The sequence below is a fragment of the Tenrec ecaudatus genome, chromosome 11, assembly GCF_050624435.1.
Source record: "Tenrec ecaudatus isolate mTenEca1 chromosome 11, mTenEca1.hap1, whole genome shotgun sequence".
NCBI classification, from domain to species: Eukaryota; Metazoa; Chordata; class Mammalia; order Afrosoricida; family Tenrecidae; genus Tenrec; species Tenrec ecaudatus.
In genome coordinates this window covers 138,676,688-138,696,710 of record NC_134540.1, presented here as the reverse complement: position 1 = coordinate 138,696,710, position 20,023 = coordinate 138,676,688, and the positions used below count along the sequence as shown (strand labels likewise).

The 20,023-nt window shown below is 38.1% G+C and overlaps 1 pseudogene; it reads right to left on the bottom strand.

Moving 5' to 3' along the window:
• Positions 1 to 13,727: 13,727 nt before the first annotated feature.
• The window catches only part of LOC142461085 (general transcription factor IIH subunit 1 pseudogene), a 48,362-nt pseudogene continuing 42,066 nt past the window's right edge, over positions 13,728 to 20,023 (bottom strand).

The window sequence follows — 20,023 nt, the reverse complement described above, 5'->3', positions numbered from 1 at the left end:
AAATAATTCTTCTAGAGCTGCTTAAAAACTATTTCCTTTGAGTCTCAGTTTTAGAATGCATCGAAATCAAAGATTAAAATTTATAAAGCAAGTTAACTATATTTTATTATCCATTGGTCCATCTATGTTCTAACTCTAAAGTACTGTAAAAAATAATTATGTTTAAATGATCTGATATGATATTGTATGGTACAGAAAAATCATAAGATAAATTGTGTTTTCCACATCATTTCAATGACTATTATTTTATTCTGATACCTTGGAACTTGACATTTTTATTAGCATAACAAATCATCATTCAATTCAAAAGTAAAATTATATACCACTCTGAATTTTTAATTTAATTGAGGAAACCACACTAGTAGTTATGTCTTTAAAACAAATGGTGGAAAATTAAAATTGTATTTAAGAATTGCTTTCATTGTGAATTTTCATGTATGTTTGAATACATGGTAGGCAGACAATGTTTTGACACTGCCATGGAAAATGCTCAAGTTCAATGCACTATTTCTAGAGGCTGTGCAAAAGTAGACAAATATTAGTAGATAATATCTCTGCGCTAAAATGCAAACTAGTGAACTTGTACCCTTTCCTTAATGTGATCCATAATTTATATGTTTATAATTAACTAATACAGTGCAATCTATGTAAAACATTCTCTTCAAGGATGTAGTGTGAACATATAAGGATGTAGTGTGAACCAGTTTCTAGCCTATAACATGCAATCATCAAATGCTTTTAAATCTATAATATAATTTGTTGTTTTACCTGAAACTTACAATCTAAATCAATCATTGCTTTTGCCAGAATTTTTTTTCAATGAAATACTGAGCACCATGACTCTAGCCCAGAGTCACACTCTATGTTTAATTAAGCACATGAATTAGTAAAGGTCATATAGAGTTAAATTGCAGAGTGAGGACATATTTGTCTTGATTTTTCTCCTAAAGCATCATTCTACAATGCTCCAAATGCCTACAATCCTTCTCTATGTATATCTTCAAACCTTCCTTCCTCAATGGGCATTTTCAAGTGCAAGAAGTCAATATGCAAGAGAAATCCATCAACACATATTATGATTCACCTTTTTTGTTTAGATCCTATTAACTGCCTAGAAGAGAGCTACATTAAGAGCTTGTTCCTGCCCAAAGTAATGAAAAACATACTTCGTATTCCTACATGATATGGATGAAACAAATAATACAGAAGGTCTGGTGGCAGCATCGTAAAGAATGCCAGAATGCTTTAATCTGCTTACATGGAGATATTAAACCGAATTCTATAAGGATATTTTGTCGGTAAGAAACCTTGGTAGTAAAGTGTTTTGATTGTTGGGCTGTTGAAAAAAAGGTCAGCAGTGCAATGCTGGAGAAAAATGAAGCTGTCTGCTCTCCTAAATATTGATATTCTTGGAAACGCAACGCGGCAATTCCACTCTGTCACTTACAATCAATAGGAATTGAGTTGCTGGCAGTGTGTTTGGATTTTTTTGGTTTGTGTTTCAAATGGAATGTAAAGAGTCTCTAATGGGTTGTGTCAATGAGCATGCAGCTACCTTTCCAAAGATCGTATAGCTAATATTATACCATGCTATATGATGTGGATAAATGTAGCTGTTGAGTACAAATGATATGGTTTTTTTTTCTTTGATGCCTGATACCTCAACCTTTCATATCATATCATTGACTGCACACCTCCATGATAGGATCGCTGAAGACAAATGGTGCAAAAGCAAATGTGGCGAAGAAAGCTGATGGTGCCCAGCTATCAAAAGAGATAGTGTCTGGAGCCTTAAAGGCTTGAAGGTAAACAAGTGGACATCTAGCTTAGAAGCGACAAAGCCCACATGGAAGAAGCACACAGCATGTGCGATCATGAGGTGTCAGAGGGATCAGTTTCAGGCATCATCAGAACAAAAAAACATATCATAGTGAATGAGGTGGGGGAGTGTGGAGTGGAGACACAAAGCCCATGTGTAGGCCACTGGACATCCCCTTACAGAAGGGTCTCAGGGAGGAGATGAGCCAGTCAGGGTGTGATGTAGCAACAATGAAACATACAACTTTCCTCTAGTTCCTAAATGCTTCCTCCTCCCCCATTATTATGATCCCAATTCTACCTTACAAATCTGGCTAGACCAAAGGATGTACACTGGTACAGATAGGAACTGGAAACACAGGAATCCAGGGCAGATGATCCCTTCAGGACCACTGGTGTGATTGGTGATACTGGGAAAGTGGAGGGAGGGTGGGGTGGAAAGGGGGAACTGATTACAAGGATTTACATGTGACCTCCTCCCTCGGGATGGACAACAGAAAAGTGGGTGAAGGGCGAGAACTGACAGGACAAGATATGACAAAATAATAATTTATAAATTACCAAGGGTTCATGAGGGAGGGGAGAACAGGGAGGGAGGGGAAAGTGAGGAGCTGATGCCAGGGGCTTAGATGGAGAGCAAATGCTTTGAGAATGATGAGGGCAATGAATGTACAAATGTGCTTTACACAATTGACGTATGTACGGATTGTGATAAGAGTTTTATGAGCCCCTAATAAACGATTAAAATAAAAAATGTAACTGTTGAGACTTGAGCATTCATTAAGGGATTATTCAAATGTCAAACCATTATGGTATGGTAATTTATGCAAGTATGTCTTTATTCATTTATGTCTACATTTGGCCTTAATTATTGAAACAAATCATTTGTGAGTGTACTACTCATATTGAAAGGCATACTTTCAAGAAAAAATTATTTTCAAGATTCTAGGTATCACTCACTGAACTCACTACCATTAAGTTAATGCTGACTCCTAGCAAACACTACCAGCAGAAAGTATTCTAAATGATAATAAAGATATTCTATGAATCAGTTTATACACACACCAAACCCGTTGCCATCAATTAAATCCAGCTCATTAAGACCCTACATATGTAGGTTTCTGAGAGTATCAATCATTACAGAAGCAGACAGCCTCATCTTTCTCTAATAGAACACCTTGAAGCACAATTTTATGCTTAGCATATACAAATTATTTTTTATTTATTTCTAAAATAATTGTGCCACATTCTTTGCCAGGTTTGTTCGCTTGCCTTGCTTCAATTAGCCAATTTCTGAAAGCATATTTGATACAGTTTGGGTTTAAGTATAACCAATCAAATAGTTACCCATTCTTCCTATCCCCTTGATTTTTTTTATTCCTCATGACTAATGACCTCTATAATGTTAGATGATAAACTATTATAAGTTGTGAGTTTTCCAACTTATTTTGTATTTTTCTTGCATTCTTTGATTTAATGATCCTATTGCTTTAGGTAAAATCAAGGCTCATGAACACCCCCTCACAGCTATCCTTCCTGTTCTCATCATGGACTTTAGCAGGTCAGCCACAACCCATCCTCGTGGAGGATGCAATCACTCGTGTAATTTCCAATGATGTTGATGCACTCAAAAATAAGTGCATCTGACATCTCTGTTGAGGTCCAAAATCAAAGTATGCAGTAACTCATTTTCTTTAGTTTTATGACGTGAAACAGCAATCTGTAGGAAATAGAATATTGAAAATTACACGTGCAATTCTGTATTTCAAATGTTACATTTTATACAATCTTCGTGTTTCTTGAGTCTCATTATTCAACATTTTCATGCTCAAAATAAGATTTTTTTTATTATGTTGTACCTTGTTTTGGATCAACATTATCTACAGAAACATAAGAAGAGATATAACCAGTAAAAAAGTAAAAATGTTTATAGAAAATACTTAATACTTTTGTGATTGTGACGATTGGCAAGTCCACCACTTATAGGCCAGGTCGCAAGCAGGTTACTGGATAATGCAGGTATGAGAACCTAAATCTGTAGGGAATTCAGAATACTTTTGTGATTGTGACGACTGGCAAGTCCACCACGTATAGGCCAGGTCGCAAGCAGGTTACTGGATAATGCAGGTATGAGAACCTAAATCTGTAGGGAATTCAGGAAATGGAAAGAGTAAAGAGATAATGTTCCCAAGCGAACTGTTTATAGTCTAAAAGTAGAACACACCCTGAAACAAATTCTTTCCAAATGATTGCTTTTATTCTACATTACATTGCATATGGAAGGTCCCTGTGCTGTGCTGGGCTGTGTTGCATTGCTTTGTATTGCACTGTATTACACTACATCATACTCTACTATCCTACATCACATTACGTATATTAAATTATGGAACAGAAACTAATCTAGTATTTGACCAAACTAATGAAAGCACAGCCTCACCAAACTGACTAGATTTCTGAAAAGAAAATAGCATAAAATATGAAGAATGTAAACATCATTTTAAACACAAACACACCTAAAATGCACAAAATTCACAGGGCTTATATATTGAACTTCTTCATTGTTTTGGATATATATGTACTCTAATCAGTACAGAGGGAAAGAAATCCTTAATATATACTTTCCAGATTTGAATGAATATTGTTCAAAATGAAGAGTTTTACTCGTTAATACAATTAATTCAGTCATCAATGTCAACTTTTTTTAATTAGAAGAGTGTTATATTAAAAAAAATAAAAGTAGTAACCACTCAATTGAAATTGAAACACTGTTGTGATAAAAAAAATCCCAGTACAACCACCACCAATAATTTAAGAAATAAAGTAAATGAAGATATTATGCATTTTTTCTTGAACATAGTGATGCAAAATACTTTTTTATATCTATTAACTATCACCTTCGTATATGAAAATGTCTCATATTCTGGAAAATTGCTTTTCCTAGGATCATCACCATATGCCCCTTCTTCCCGGCCTCCTTCAGGACTAGCCCCATGAAAGTGCATCCTGTGCTCTTGCATGGGATCTGATGATTTGTCAGTCCTGACACTGGATCTAACACTGTCATCAGATTGAAATCTTTTTGAAAAACTGTATATTTTCACGTTGCTTTGGACATCTCAAATGGTGTAAACATTACTGCTAACGTCTTTTATCTATTTTATTTGTTCACAACTAAAATCCTTTTGCCACGATCAGGGAAGCAGTGGACTTCCCAGCACAAAGTAAGCAGGGCAATCCCAGCTGCCACACTTCTGAAGAAAGACGGGTAAGCTGCCCTGGTAAAGACTTAGAGCCTCTGAAACTCCATACAGGGTCACTACGAATGATCATCTTCTCCATGCTAGAGGACTGTATTTTGTTTTGTTTTGTTTTTAGTTCAAAACTAAACTTGGCCAAGTATAAAAGAAATACCTTTCAAAGGAGGACAAGAAAGCTGGCTAAGTTAGAGTATTTTTTTTATCATTTTATTGGGGGCTTGTACAACTCTTATCATAATCCATACATAAATCCATTGTGTCAAGCACATTTGTACATCTGTTGCCATCGTTATTCTCAAAACATTTGTCTTCTACTTGAGCCCTTAATATCGGCTCCTCATTCCCCCATCCCTCCCCACTCCCCCCTACCTCATGAAGCCTTCACAATTCATAAATTATTATTATTTTGTCATATCTTACACTTTCCGAGGCCTATCTTAAGCATGTTGAAAGGATTTGAGTTCTGTTTTGATTAAAAAAACAAACAACAACACAGAGGCTGCAGTTGAATGCATTTTGTAGAAAATTTAATGAAGAAAGTCAAAAGACCTCTGTCCAGTTTGACTTTTCCAATAACATTTACAGAAACTTCCATTTTAAAAGCAATACTATAGGAGATATTAATTTCCCAAAATGGAAACATTTTTTACCACAGGAAATTTCTATAACGTGCTTTCATGTTTCTTTCAAATGTTGCATCCTGAAACATCAAAGTCTATGAGTTGGGGAGCTAACTGCAAAGTTACAGATTTGAAATCATCACAACTATCAGGGGAAAGATGAGACTTTCTAGTCCCATAAAATATTGCATTCTGCTCCATCACCACCTGGGTTACAGCTATACCTCTTCGTTACGTTATCTTACCCTTGATCATTCCCTACCAGGCCTGCCACTCCCACCTCACCACCAATTTGGATCCCATGTTGTTCGCTTGTCCCTGGGTTTGTTAACACCACTTCCTTATCCTCCACCTCCCCCTATCCCAAGTGCCCCCGGAACTGTCGGTCCCATTGTTTATCCTCCAGATAGTTCATCCAGCCTAACCTTATTTAGACAGACCTGTGGATATAATAGCATGCACAAAAACAAGACAGAGGAAAACAAAGCAACAGTATACAGGAAAACAACAACAAACCACTGACAAAGAACAAAAGAAAACACATCAAGAAAGAAAAGTTTGTAGTTAGTTCAAGGATCGTTTGTTGGCCTTTAGTTGTGTTTTTCAGTCCAGTCTGTTGGTGCACCATGCCCTGGCCCCATGTCCATTTTCAGCATTCCCTGGGGACCTTGCCACTCCATTCCCTTGCTGTTCTGCTGCACTCCCGCAATGCTTTGCCTCGGTGTGGTGGGATCAGGTCAGGCGCAATTCCCACACGGTGTCTCTGGTGCTGTCCCTTGTGGCGCTATGGGTCAGTGAGGGACAGCATGTCTCATAGTGGGGCCAGCCATGTTGTCCTCTCTGTAGACTGGCTGCTCTAATCAGTAACATCATCCTCACGGCCTGGTGGGCCAGGCTGTGCTCCACTCTCTCCTCCTCCCCGTTCATCTGCTCCCGTGTGCTCTGATCAGATATGGCCCTCTCCGGGAGCTGCAGAATCAATGTTGTCCTTTGAAAGAAATTCTTCTCAGGGGAGGGGCAGGCATCAACTTAATATTTGGTACTGGGACCAGCCTCCCAGACCTCTCTACTGGTTCCCTACTCCACGCCGGAATGTTGCATTCACACCTTGAGGCACTGGGTTGAAGTCTGGAGTGGGGCAGGAGGAAAGTCAAGGGAAATAGAGGAAATAGCTAGGAGGCAAAGGGCATTTATAGAGGTCTAGACAAAGACATGTACATGAAAAAAATATATATGAGGGTGGGGAAATAGATCTATGTGCCTATATTTATAGGTTTAGTATTAAGGTGGTGGAAGGACCTTGGGCCTCTACTCAAGCACTCCCTCAATGCATGACTACTTTCTTCTATTAAATTGGCATCTATGATGCTCACCCTCCCGACACAACTGCTGAAGCCAATGCGGGTGAACAAGCAAATGTGGCAAAGAAAGCTGATGGTGCCTGGCTATCAAGAGAGATAGCGTCTGGGGTCTTAAAGGCTTGAAGATAAACAAGCGGCCATCTAGCTCAGAAGCAACAAAGCCCACATGGAAGAACACACCAGCTGTGTGATCACGTGGTCCCGAAGGGATCAGTTATCAGGCATCAAAGAACAAAAAAATCATATCATTGGGTGCACAACTCCATGATATGATCGCTGAGGACAAACGGGTGCATAAGCAAATGTGGCGAAGAAAGCTGATGGTGCCTGGCTATCAAAAGAGATAGTGTCTGGGGTCTTAAAGGCTTGAAGGTGAACAAGTGGCCATCTAGCTCCGAAGCAACAAAGCCCACATGGAAGAAGCACTCCAGCCTGTGCGATCACGAGGTGTCAAAGGGATCAGGTATAAGGCATCATAAAAAAAATCATCAAAAAAAAATCTTACCATAGTGAATGAAGTGGGAAGTGCAGAGCGGAGACCCAAAGCCCATTTGTCGGCCACTGGAGATCCCCTCACAGAGGGGTGTAGTGGAGGAGATGACTCCGTCAGGGTGTGAAATAGCGCCGATGAATACAGCTTTCCTCCAGTTCCTAAATGCTTCCTCCCCCCCACCCCCCATACTACCATGATCTGAATTCTACCTTGCAATTCTGAATAGAGCAGAGGTTGTACACTGGTGCAGATAGGAGCTGGAGGCACAGGGATACCAGGGTGGATGATACCTTCAGGACCAGGGGTGTGAGGGGCAATACTGGCAGGGTAGAGAGTGAGTGAGTTGGAAAGAGGGAACCGATTACAAGGATCTACATGTGACCTCCTCCCCGGGGACGGACAACAGAAAAGGGTGTGAAGGGAGATGCCAGATAGGGCAAGATATGACAAAATAACAATTTATAAATTATCAAGGACTCATGAGGGAGGGGGGAGCAGGGAGGGAGAGGAAAAAAGAGGACTTGATGCAAAGGGCTTAAGTGGAGAGCAAATGCTTTGAAAATGATTAGGGCAAAGAATATACAGATGTGCTTTATACAATTGATGTATGTATATATATGGATTGTGATAAGAGTTGTATGAGTCCCTAATAAATTTTTTTTTAAATTAAAAGGAGTTACAATCACTTAGAAGCTATATATATATATCAGTCTGGGAAGCCTGCAGGGGCAGCTCTACTCTATTCTGCAGGGTCTAGGGTCACTATCAGTCACAATCGAGCCCATGAGAGTGAGTTTGGATTTTCAGGTGAGGGTTCATAGGTGGCCTGCGGAATGTCTCTAAAGGGAAGTGATATGTGTGAACAGGCAGCTGCGACTTGGAATCAACTCGATGACAGTGAATTTAATTTGGGAACACTAATGGAATTTCCTACTTAAATTTCATTTCCAATCTAAATAAGGTCTTTATTTTTGTGTAGAATTATGGCTAAATTACAGGAGAAAGAATTGGTTGAAAACAATAGGTTTATTGAAATACAAATATACAAAAAGAAATACGTTGATGAAATGGAAGAATTGAACAAAAACATCCTCTTTCCCCTAGTATTAAGATGGTCTTAAATTTAGGAATGAAGGACATTTTAGTGTTTGCTCAAAGGTAGGAAAAGACAATAGAATCTTAAAAAATTACAAGGCTGCTTTACATGTGTTCCGCTAAGGACTCTAGTCTCTTGTACTTTCAACATGTGCCTTTCCTTTAAAGGAAATGATTGCCATGTGGTTTTGAGTCATGAACACATAGCTCATAAAGTATTACATTTTAGAATGTATTTGATGTCCCCAGATCCACTGAGTCTTTTTATGCATCATTTATTAAAACCAGGAAGTTACAATTTACTAACATTTGAACTGACATACCAAATGTTTCATCGTTAGTTGAACACACACAAATCTGTGAATGGATATATATTGCAGAATGATGTTGTATATCTATTTTCTTGCTTATAGGATTTAATCTACCATGCTTAGTAAAGTAGGGAGTTGAGGGAGTATTCCTGTAGTCAGATTTGAAACTTTTTGCTGGACTATATGTTTGCTCAGTTTAAAAAATTTAAATCTTTTTGTTTTAATTGTCTGTGGTAAACAGGAAGTGCAGCCAGATCCCATTTAGATAGTTGGTTCTTAAGCCTAAAGATAACATAGATAGGAGGAGAGGTTGGGAGAAAATCATGTCAATGAGGATTGCCTCCTCAAATTTGTCATGGTTTTCAAAAAGCTACCTAATTATTTCCCTTGATAATATATTAGTGTCATTTTACCTGAAGTCATGGGAAATTTTCTGACAGTGTTCTAGAAAATACAAGCAAATACCTTAATTCATTTTTTCTTAATAGCTTTGTGGTTTTTTCTTTGAAACCAGTACTGGTAATTGTCAAATATTTTATCTGTATTTTAACTTTATTTAAAAAATCATTAGAATTTAACTTCCTTTCTTTAAGCCCCCACAATCATAATAAAGATGATATTTAGAACTAATCATTGGGAAATGTGTTAAGATAAAAACAAGAGTGCTAATACATTTAAAATGTAAATGAGATATTCTAGAAGCAGAAGTACTTTAAATTCATATTGTGTACTAAATAACTAGAAAAAATTATAACCTTAAGATTAAACAAGATTCTCTTTCATGCATGGTAAACTATAAATAGTCTACATAAATGATGACTTAGGCCATCTGACAATTACTGGATCTTGAAGAGTGGTGTTATTAATAGTCTGGTCATCCATAGCAGCCTAAGTACTTCAGTGTGATAAATCAGTTGTTTTCGTAACCATGTTAAAGGAATATCATTATCTACATAAAGTCTTTAAAGCATGGTATAAAATATAAGTTAAAACAATAAAACCCATAAGGAGAATTTATTGGCATTTTTGAAATATTTGATAATTTAGGGCACATGATTTTTTTCGTGTGAAGTTGAGTCATAACCTGAGAGCACCTTTTGTCTTGTTCTCCCCCGCTTAGCTCCCCAGCAACAATGCAAACCACAGAGCATTCCTACCAACTCACAGCAACACTGCAGGACATGTACAACTGCCCCTTCGGGTTTTCTGGTGTTTACATTTTGACAAGAGCAAAGGTCTCATCTTTCTTCCCAGGAGGTACTTGTAGGTTCCAATGACTAACCTTGATGTTGGCAGCTCCATTCATAACACACGACACTGCCTGGCAGTAATGTGTTCATGGTTGCCATGACAGCGACAACAATAGCGAATAAATAATTGCTGGAGGAATAAGTTTGCATTAAGCAATAAAATGAAAAATATAATCATCACTATTGTACCACTAATATATATATATATACATTTATAATATATGCTAGACTTTGGTTTATGTTTTTAGCTAAAACATACAGGAGGATGATTATATTTAATATTTTAAATTGTTTTGTTTTTGAGTCTATTCACGGCAAAACATACACCAATTACATATACCACTCTTTTAAGTGGTTGTCATCAATTTTATCCCCAACAGAAAAAAAGCATAATTCTCAAGTAAGACAGATTTTACTAGTCATGCTAAATTATTCTTTGTTTTCAAGAAGAAGGAGATCTTCTAGGTTGAAGTTACAAGACTATCTCGAGGCAGCATTGTCAGGGATTCATCCAAACTCTATGGCTCGAGGAAGTTCAAAGTGCATGAGAATTTGAACGCTTGTTCTGTGTTTTTCTGTTTGATCAGAATTTCTCTGTGGAATCTTAATTAAAATGTTGGTAATTATCACCAAGCGTCATTCAGGTTTTCCAATTTCCTGGCAAAGGAGGCAATGCTCACGAAGGCAGTTAGTGAGACACTCCATAACCTCTTGATATTCGTTACTCTCTTTTTTCCTTTCTGGTTTGGTGAATTACTATTTTTAATAAACAATGTTTAAAAATATATTTAATAAAGATAGATATGGACATGAAAGCCAATGATTAGATTTTCATATCAAACTTAAAATATAAGAGAAGTCTTGAAATAATAGAAATTTTATGGATTAAAGTAGACATCATTAATTTATATCTACTCCAAAATAGATCATAAATCCAGAAGAAATAGGATAATTTCTGAAGTTAATTCAAAACAAAGGTCAAAAAAATTAAGGATGCATTTTTCAATGATACTTTTAGTAAAGTCAGATTGTTATATAAACTGTCAATTTTGGGTTGGTTTTTATAGTATGGTGATGATGGTTAATTTTGTTTTCCACTGGTCTAGTCTATGAGTCCAAGTATGATGGGAAAATTAGACTAGCTGCTATGTTAGTGGGTCATCTTCCATAATGTAATCCCTCGATCTGTCGGAAGTAGGGTTTCTTTAAGATTTGGTCTTCTGCAGGCTATAAAGGGGTTTTGGTGGAACTCAATCTCTTTTTCAGCTCTATATGCTTCCAATACCTGGTCTTCAGATTAATCTGTACAATCTGTTTTCTGGCTTACCGATTTGGGTTTTGCCATTGCTTATAGTTGCATAAGCCAATTCCTTGAAATAAATATATAATTATATCTGTATGTTGATGTCATTGGTTATATTATGTTTCCCTACAGACACCCAAGACATAGTCTTTGTGTCACTATCTTGATTGTAAATTTTACTGAGCAAATAGTGATTTTTTTCAATTTGAAAATCTGTGGAACTCTACGTATGTTAGTGACAGTCGAAAATCCCATCCAACCCAACACTGTAGAGCAGATTGCAACTCAAAGTGACCCAATATAGGACAGGTAGAACTACTCGATAGGTGTCCAGAGATCACAAATCTTTACATGAGCCTCATATTCTTCCCACAAACATTTAACCAATGTTTTGCAGCTGGATGCTCAACTCATTGTGCCACTGGGGCTCTTTGCAGCAGATCACCTCCTTTCCTCTGTCACAGAGTCCATTTCAGTGCGTAGTAACCTCTAAAGACAAAACAAAGTTGCTCTCTAGGGTTTCTTTGCCATAGTAGATGGCTCCAACCTTTTGCTTCAAAGTGTCTGGTGAGTTGGAATCACTGTTAGCAGCCTAATGTTTAACCTGATGTGTGCCCAGGACTTGCTTAAAGTAGCATTGGAGATGTTAATCCATAGGCGAGAAAAAAACAAAAACTAAAAAAAAAAAATCAGAATATAATATGGTTCTGTTTGTTTAAAAAGACTGAGTTCTATGAAGTAGCACTGAATTAAATGAAAAACTTAATATAAAATTAAGTTTGAAATGATTATCATGCGAATGGAATTATTACATTTGAAAGTTTTACAAAATTATTATCGATATCACACACATACCTATATTTCTCTTTTCATGAACATCACCTTTTAAAGTTATCTACTTTGCTTTTTTACTGCAGATTAGTTATCTTTGAAAAAATGAAAGGAAATATATACTTATGTGAAACAATTATGAAATAATTTGGAGATGATTAAATATATGAAACAGTTGAATTCGTTTAACTTTTCTCAGGACATTAAAAATCCTTTCATTCAGTTGCAAATGATTTAAAAATGGTATTTTTTAGCATCTATAACACAGAAACACAAATATTTTCTTCCTATTTCTTTTTTAAGAGTTAGAAACAGTATCTATAAAAGTTTTACTTTTGTGCAATTTTTATATAAGACATCTAGTTATAGATAAAAGAGTTGTGCTGATATTGTTATGAACAAATTATGACACAGAAAATATAACATATTTTGTTGTGGTTGGCTTTTGCACTTCAGCTTTTTGGTCCCTATAAACAGATTATAGATTCGGCAAAGACTGTTAACAGTCAGCTAGAGACTGGAAGCAAGGAGCTTAAAGAACCCCTTGTATTTCTTCTGAAGGTAAAAATAAGTTTTCTTATATTTCTCCCTCACTAGAGGGAGAAATGTACCTTCCCCTCTTCAAAGCATGTGTCATCTTAAAAAGAAACAAAACAAAAACCTCTGAGCAATGTGCATTTGCACTCCCAGGAAAACATGCAGCACTATTGCCTTCAGACACACTTCTGCTTTCAAACCCTTACTGGACTCTCGACCAGCATGTTCATCTGGATCCTGTAGGGACCGCAAACCACACACATGCATTGCGATGTTGGTTGTTTCTTATTTCCATAGGAAACACAGGACCAATGGTGTGGTCTGACTATGACCATTTCCAGAGGGCTGAGCAGTAGTCTCCCTCTGTTTTCAAGCATCCTCATCCATTTGCTGACGGAGGAGACAGCTAGAATTTAGTAAACTTGAGGATGGAGGAGAAATGCTAAATACGTGGACCATGTGTCATAAACTTACAAAAGCACTTACACAGAAAAACACAAACAAAAGAGAAAAGCCCTCAGATGTTGTCAATGCACATTTTACAAAAGTCTTTGTTGTCTGTTTTAAATTGCTGAAAATAGCTTAATGTGAATCAAAAGCAATTCCCGAGTAACTGCTGCAAACTGTTTCTTTTTTTTGTTTGTTTGTTTCTTTTAAAATATATATATGCAAGGTACAAAAAGCATCGGCTCAAAAGTCCCATGATGCAGGTGTGTCTGGTCACATCTGTGAAATGATCTGCCGTCTGCACGTCTGTCAGGTCAGTTGTCCAGAGGGACTGCAGACCACAGTCGGCTCAATCTCACAAAACCACATGAGCCACGAGCACGTCACGTCTTTGTCACCATGCATCATGACTGCGACTGTCACGTGTGGAGCTTGTCGTAGGCCGCCTGGAGCATCTCTTCCCGGTGACTCACCAGATTTGTGCTTAACTTCTGTCTTCTGAATGTTGTCTGGGAATGGGCAGAGCTTTGTAAACTGGAGTCGTTCCAAGTAGCTTTTCATTTTCACTCACTTTTCTTGGAGGAATGGCACACGGACAGGAAAACAGGCCCAGAAGTGCCTTAGAAGTTCTCCGGCAGCCACACACAGATGTTTCAATCCGGACTGAATGCCATTTGCCACCCACCATCTGGCTTATGGCTTCCTGTGCCCCTCCCTGACTAAGTCTAGGTGACAGGGATGGGATGGCATTACTAGCGGCACGACTTGAGAGAACCTGAGTTAATTTGGGTGTGTAAGTTTCCATTCCTTGTCCAGATACGTTGAAAATGAATTACGGTAACACTGTCCTGACTGGTTGCATACTGAAGTACTGGATTGGAGTTGGACCCTGAGAATACCTATCTGACTTCTTCAGCTTTAGTGCAATTTTTTGATGGAATTAATTTTTTTCCCAAGTCTTCGTGTTCAGTGAACTCTTGTAATCTCGCCCCTTTGACTGCTGGCTGAAAGCAGCCTGCATTTCAGCAATGTCCATCCACGCTGAGGCGCTCACCTTTCTGTTCATTGTGTGCTTCTTGTTTCCGGAGACCTGCTGCCAACACCATGGCACTGGGGTGGTTAAATCTCTTGATAATGATGCCATTACTCTTCCCCTTGGACTTAGACTTGGAAACAGACGGCACAGAAGAAGTGCCACCGCCCTCGTCTCACGGTCTATTACCCAGAGCTGTCAAATCCAGGGGTGGGTTTTTCACTCCCAATGAAACCATTGTTGTAATCCTTTCTCATCTGTTTCAGGCACATTCTGCAGAGGCCTTGTGGCCCTGTTTTTAGCCTTTACCTGTGAAAATAAAGGGACCGGAAGAAACGTGTCCAGAATTCCTTTTCTGTCGTGCTGTGTGGGGAGTGGGGGACTTTTCTGCATATTTCATTTTTACAGCTAGATGGGTCCTAAATATGGACTCAGTGCTCTCGGTGGTGAAATGGTGTCTCAGATCATCAGTTTGAGGCTGGACATCAACCTGATATGCCAATGTGCTGCTTCTGATCAGACGCGGAAGACTGTCCGCTGTTTCATTTTTAAGCCATTGGCCCAGAAATCCTCATTGCTGATCACTGGACTCACAACAAGGTCTTTATGAAGCTGAAACCAAACAGGGTCTTCTCGCACCATTCTGTGTTTTTTCTTCCAGTTTTTTATTTTCTTTCCTCTGGAATTTGAGAAGCAAGAGGAGGAGAAGGTCCTTGGCGGAGTCTCGCCCCTTCTCTGCCGCACTGTCATTGAAATGTGGAAGTTTGTTGTGTCCCGTGCAGGCAAGGCCAGCTGAAGCTAAGTGTTAGGTTTTCCTTCTGGACTGAGTTTTCTGACATTGAATATCCGCGGACATATGGCCAATTGTAAATCTACCGTTGCCTTCAGGTTCCGAAGCAATTCTGTCAGGAGGCGCAGTGCTCCGTCTTGTGTCTTTGGCCACTCTCTTTACATCAGTAACGCTTCTTCAGATGAAGTTATGATGGCGGGTGAGCTAGGGCTCAGGTCAGGGTCAGGGACTGCACGCCACTGCAATTAGAGCTGCTGCGAGAAGTCCAAGGGCACCTTACTGGAAGTACTGTGGTGGGCTGGTGGAGCACGTGGCGCAAGCATGGCTGCCTTGAGACCTTCCGCTAGCTTCCTCCTGATCCCGCCCCTTCCCACCTACGTCATTTCCCCTCCCGTCTCAAGTGGTGACACTGGGGATGGGTCTTGGGAGCCTGGCTGAACAATCCATTTGGCCCAAAGCTCCTCCAGTCCAGATTGGCGTCGCATTTTCTGCCCTCCAGGGACCACTGTCTGTAGGCCATCGAGGTCATATTTGCAATGGGGGCCTTTTGCTTCCTCTTGCTTAGATGGTTGCTTGTCAGCGATTTCTTCGACATAGCACACTTAACCCCAACATGGTGCTACGCCAAGGGAAGTTTTCGAACTTTTCTTTTGAATTTCCACGCTACAGGGAATGTATCTCACAAGTTGAGGCAGAGAACTAGCTAAGGCAGCCACACACCAGCCTGATCGTCAGAGAGCAAGAGAGAGGGAGGTGAGGCTCCTGGAGCAATTTATCTCTTTGTCCTCCAATCAAACTACAACTTGATTAATCCCACATGTCCTTACTGGCCCCGTTGGCACAATAAACCTACCTATCACACATGGCTTATATGTTTTCAATCTATAGTAACAATAAAAAAAATAAAGCCTGCGACATGGATGCTATTCTTAAGGTTTATAGAGTCAACATATTTTATAAAATCACCGACGTAGATTATGGAATCAATTGTAAGCATAACATTTATGATTGGAGAATTCCAAATTTCAAAGTGTTTCATGAATGACTAAAATTTTTCATTATGGATTGCACTCCAATAGTCTTGTGTACAAAGTATTCATATAAATGTCAAATGACCAAAGGGCATAGTTTGAGCATTGGAATGTGCTGGCTTTGTGAACCTTTCTGGATGTTTTCATTTGTTCATATTTACTCAGGGGAACCTTATCTGGCATGTAGAACCACTAAAGCCTTTTAATGATTGATTTGCTGATAGGATTTAAAAGTGTTACAAGTTAAATACTGTAGTATTCAACGTAGATCTGTTACGAGAGATTTCCATTTTACCTTGCCATCCTATGCCTTACAAAGGACACACCTTGAACTCTTGCTATTCGACATAAGATGCCATTATGCTGAAGAAGTCGCGGGACTAGGGTGGGATCATAGGGGATTTGTGTAACACTCCTGGATAGCAGAGAAAGGGATGCAGATGTCAAGAGTGGAAATCGGTAATTGATTATTCAGTGAAAAGAAACCATAGTCAATCGGGTAAGCAAAATGATTTTACTACATCCAGAAATATCCGCATTCTTTTAAAACATTGGAATAAACCTTACCTGCCCCCATTTCAGGTTGTTTTCCTGCAGGCTGCACGGTTTTCATGTAATTGCTTCCTGCACCATGATATCAAACACTAAACATAGACTTGCAGCCCTAGCATTAAAGCAAAACATCTGTTGCAAAATAGAAGGCTGCCTTTGGATTTTCAAAAATAGACTTTAAACCTGTAGTAAGAAAGTCTTTGAAGTTTTTTTCTCTTTGTCAAAAAGAGATGACACGCACATACATGCATCTACATATACATGTCCCATATATTTATATAATTGCTGTTTACCTGTCTGTAGTAATAATAAATGGATATAGAATATGGAAAAATTATATATATGGTACTTAGAACTTAAAATAATTCATAAACCTCAGATATTGAAATGGAATTGGATTACACTGATTCACATGAATTTTAACTGGTATTTTTCCTCAGACCTCCCCATGAATGCTAATCTGAGACTGGTGTTAAGTAAATTTGCCAATCTAATATTTTTTCTCAAATATTTAAAATATGCATATTTCTAATTACTGACTGATTTTGATCAGTAAGTCAGACAATGTGCAGTGCAAAAAAAGAAAAAAGAAAATTCTAATTTTTTTCTTCATTGTTACCTAGGTTTCACTTTTAAACCCCTGGTGCGTAATAGTCCTGTATATCATGTAGGAGAACCTACATCTATGCATTTAATTCATCTAATCTGTATGGTGATTTTTCTATGTTAGACTCTGTTCTAATACTGGGGACATAAAACTGAGCAAGACAGGACTTGTGTCACGTGGATAAAAAAACAAATTGAGGAAGAGAAAATCAAGTGAAAGGTATTGATAATGCTGTGCTAATTATTAGGGCAGAATAGTAAAGTGCAGACAGAACAGTGACTATTTCCTATTGGGTAACCAAGGCACACTTTTTGAAACTGACATCTGAATATTAAGAAAGATTCATCTATCTGAATTCAGAGCCTTTTGTGGTGGCTGAAAAAAATTGATGGATTCCATAACCATTCACGCCCCTCCAATTTTGTCCTCATGACCCACCAGTTACTACAACCACTGCTAAAGCAACCAGCTTTGTGTAAGTACAGAACTACTCACCACAAACTCTGGTTCTCTTCTGCGATATTAGATGCCCCGTTGTGGGAGCGTTTTATCCCTGCGAGAACTCCTGGCTCTCTGGCACCTGAGCAGAGAGCTGTAATGCAATGTGATTAGCACAGAACTCATTATTTTTCACTCTTTGTTTAAAAATAAAACACCTTTGTTCACTGCTATTTTATTTCCCGTCTCTCCAGCAAGTATTGTCCTAGAAAAAAATGTAGAGTAAAAAACCATATCCTCTGGCTTGTGAAGGCCTTTCAATTTAATTGCCATTTTGTTGCCTGGCTGGATTTGTGTTTTTCACATACATGGGTTAGAGTCTGACTGGAGTTTCTCCACGTTCAACTTTAGGGTTTTATTTAATTGAATGATCATTAATAATTAATTTTTCTGTTTCAGACTAATAACTCCTTATCCAGCTGTACGAAAACATAAAATAGGTGTTGTGAGAAAGCATCTTTACACTATCTTCTCTCTATTTTCCTCATTGTCGTGACCTGGCAGCCCAATACTATAGGTTTATCAGATGGAGATATTGGAATAGAAGACATTTGGGAAGAGATTAAACTCTGAAAGAAATACCACAGTCGACAGATCCCTTCAGATAATTAATGAGAATAGTGGGCCGGTATCTTTTTGCAGAATCCTGATTTTTATCATCCCCTGGTCTGTTAGGTGGAACCTAATTGGTTCTGACTCATAGGGACCCTGCATACTAGAGAACAAGACAGCATCCGGTCGTGCTTCATCCTCCCAATTCACCTAGGGAACACATCATTAGTATTCTTGCATTCACTGCTGATTTTAATTAGAAACCTTTGGGTCCTATCCAAGACCAAGATGCAATCAAAATTATCTATTAAAGTTAAATAAATTTGAATAGCAATTAATAAATTCAAATATACGTATATGAATATATGATCTGGTGGACCACTTAAATTCAAGGCAGAGAGGTTAGCTGAGAAAATTCTGGACACTATGCTTTTAAATTCCAAAGGTAATTTTAATGTGTTTCCTCAAATGATACAGAACACCCATGAGAGTATCTTATGAAAAATTTAAGAACATTTTAAAAACTCCAATAATGAAAAGAATAACCAGGAAAGTGACATGAAATAATTTTTTCCCCATAAGCCCAGAGAACCTATTAATTCTTGGAAGTAAGAGTCATTCTATTCTAATTTTGCTGGGAAGCCTTATCTCATCTACCTGAAATCCATGATTTCCCCTATTCCGTCTTCTTTCTTTGTGATAAAACTCAAATAGAATTTAAAAGAAACATGATTTGAGTCTCCCAAGGATGCCAACCCTTCTCTTTTGACGTGCGGTAAATTGAATTACAAGTGGTTCTTTGGGGAAAGATAGAAAAATGGAAACAGCTTTTAGAAGGAAATAGACCTAGATGTAGGATGCGGTGAGAAACAGAAGCTTGGCGTTTTCTCATTTCTGTTTAATGTCTTGATGATTTTGTAGCAATAACTTTTGACTTATCATCATTTATATGGAAATATATAAAAATATACATACGTTTGCCAAAGTCACAAACATGCTTCATGTACATAACAAGCAAAAACAAACCAACCTGATGCTGGAATTGAAAGTTTGTGTTAGGACATTACACATCATGACTTTGGGTAATTTTCTTCATTTTGGCTTTGGAGGAATTTTTTCAGTAATCATGTTCTTCTAGAATCTACTCAATTGGTTACCACAATGGTGAGAATGGGACCCATGCAGTCAGTTTCTATGAGTGGCTCTGCTTTTCCCTTCAAATTGTTAACCATAATGACAGTTCATTAGCAAATCTACAAAGAGATTTGTAGCAAAATTACAAAAAAAATTAACATTTTTAATAGTATCCAACCAAGATGCTCTATTCACTAGGTTGTCAAGAAATATCAGTAGCAAAGTGAGCCAGTCAGACCTCACTACCCTCTTTGATCTTTATACAAATAAAAATTGCCTTCAAGCTACAGACACTTTTTATAAGCTTATAATGGTTCAGAATAGTCCAAATGGACTCTGTCTTTAGACCTTTCTTCGGAAGAGAAATCCGGCGTGAATCTCTATGTAATGACCCTCTTGGCTGGATGAGTCAAAGTTTAAAAGAACAATCAGGCCAGCATTTCTATTCCTTCTTATAATGATACAATTATCCTTCTGCTCTTGTGATTTCAGTACCCACAGAG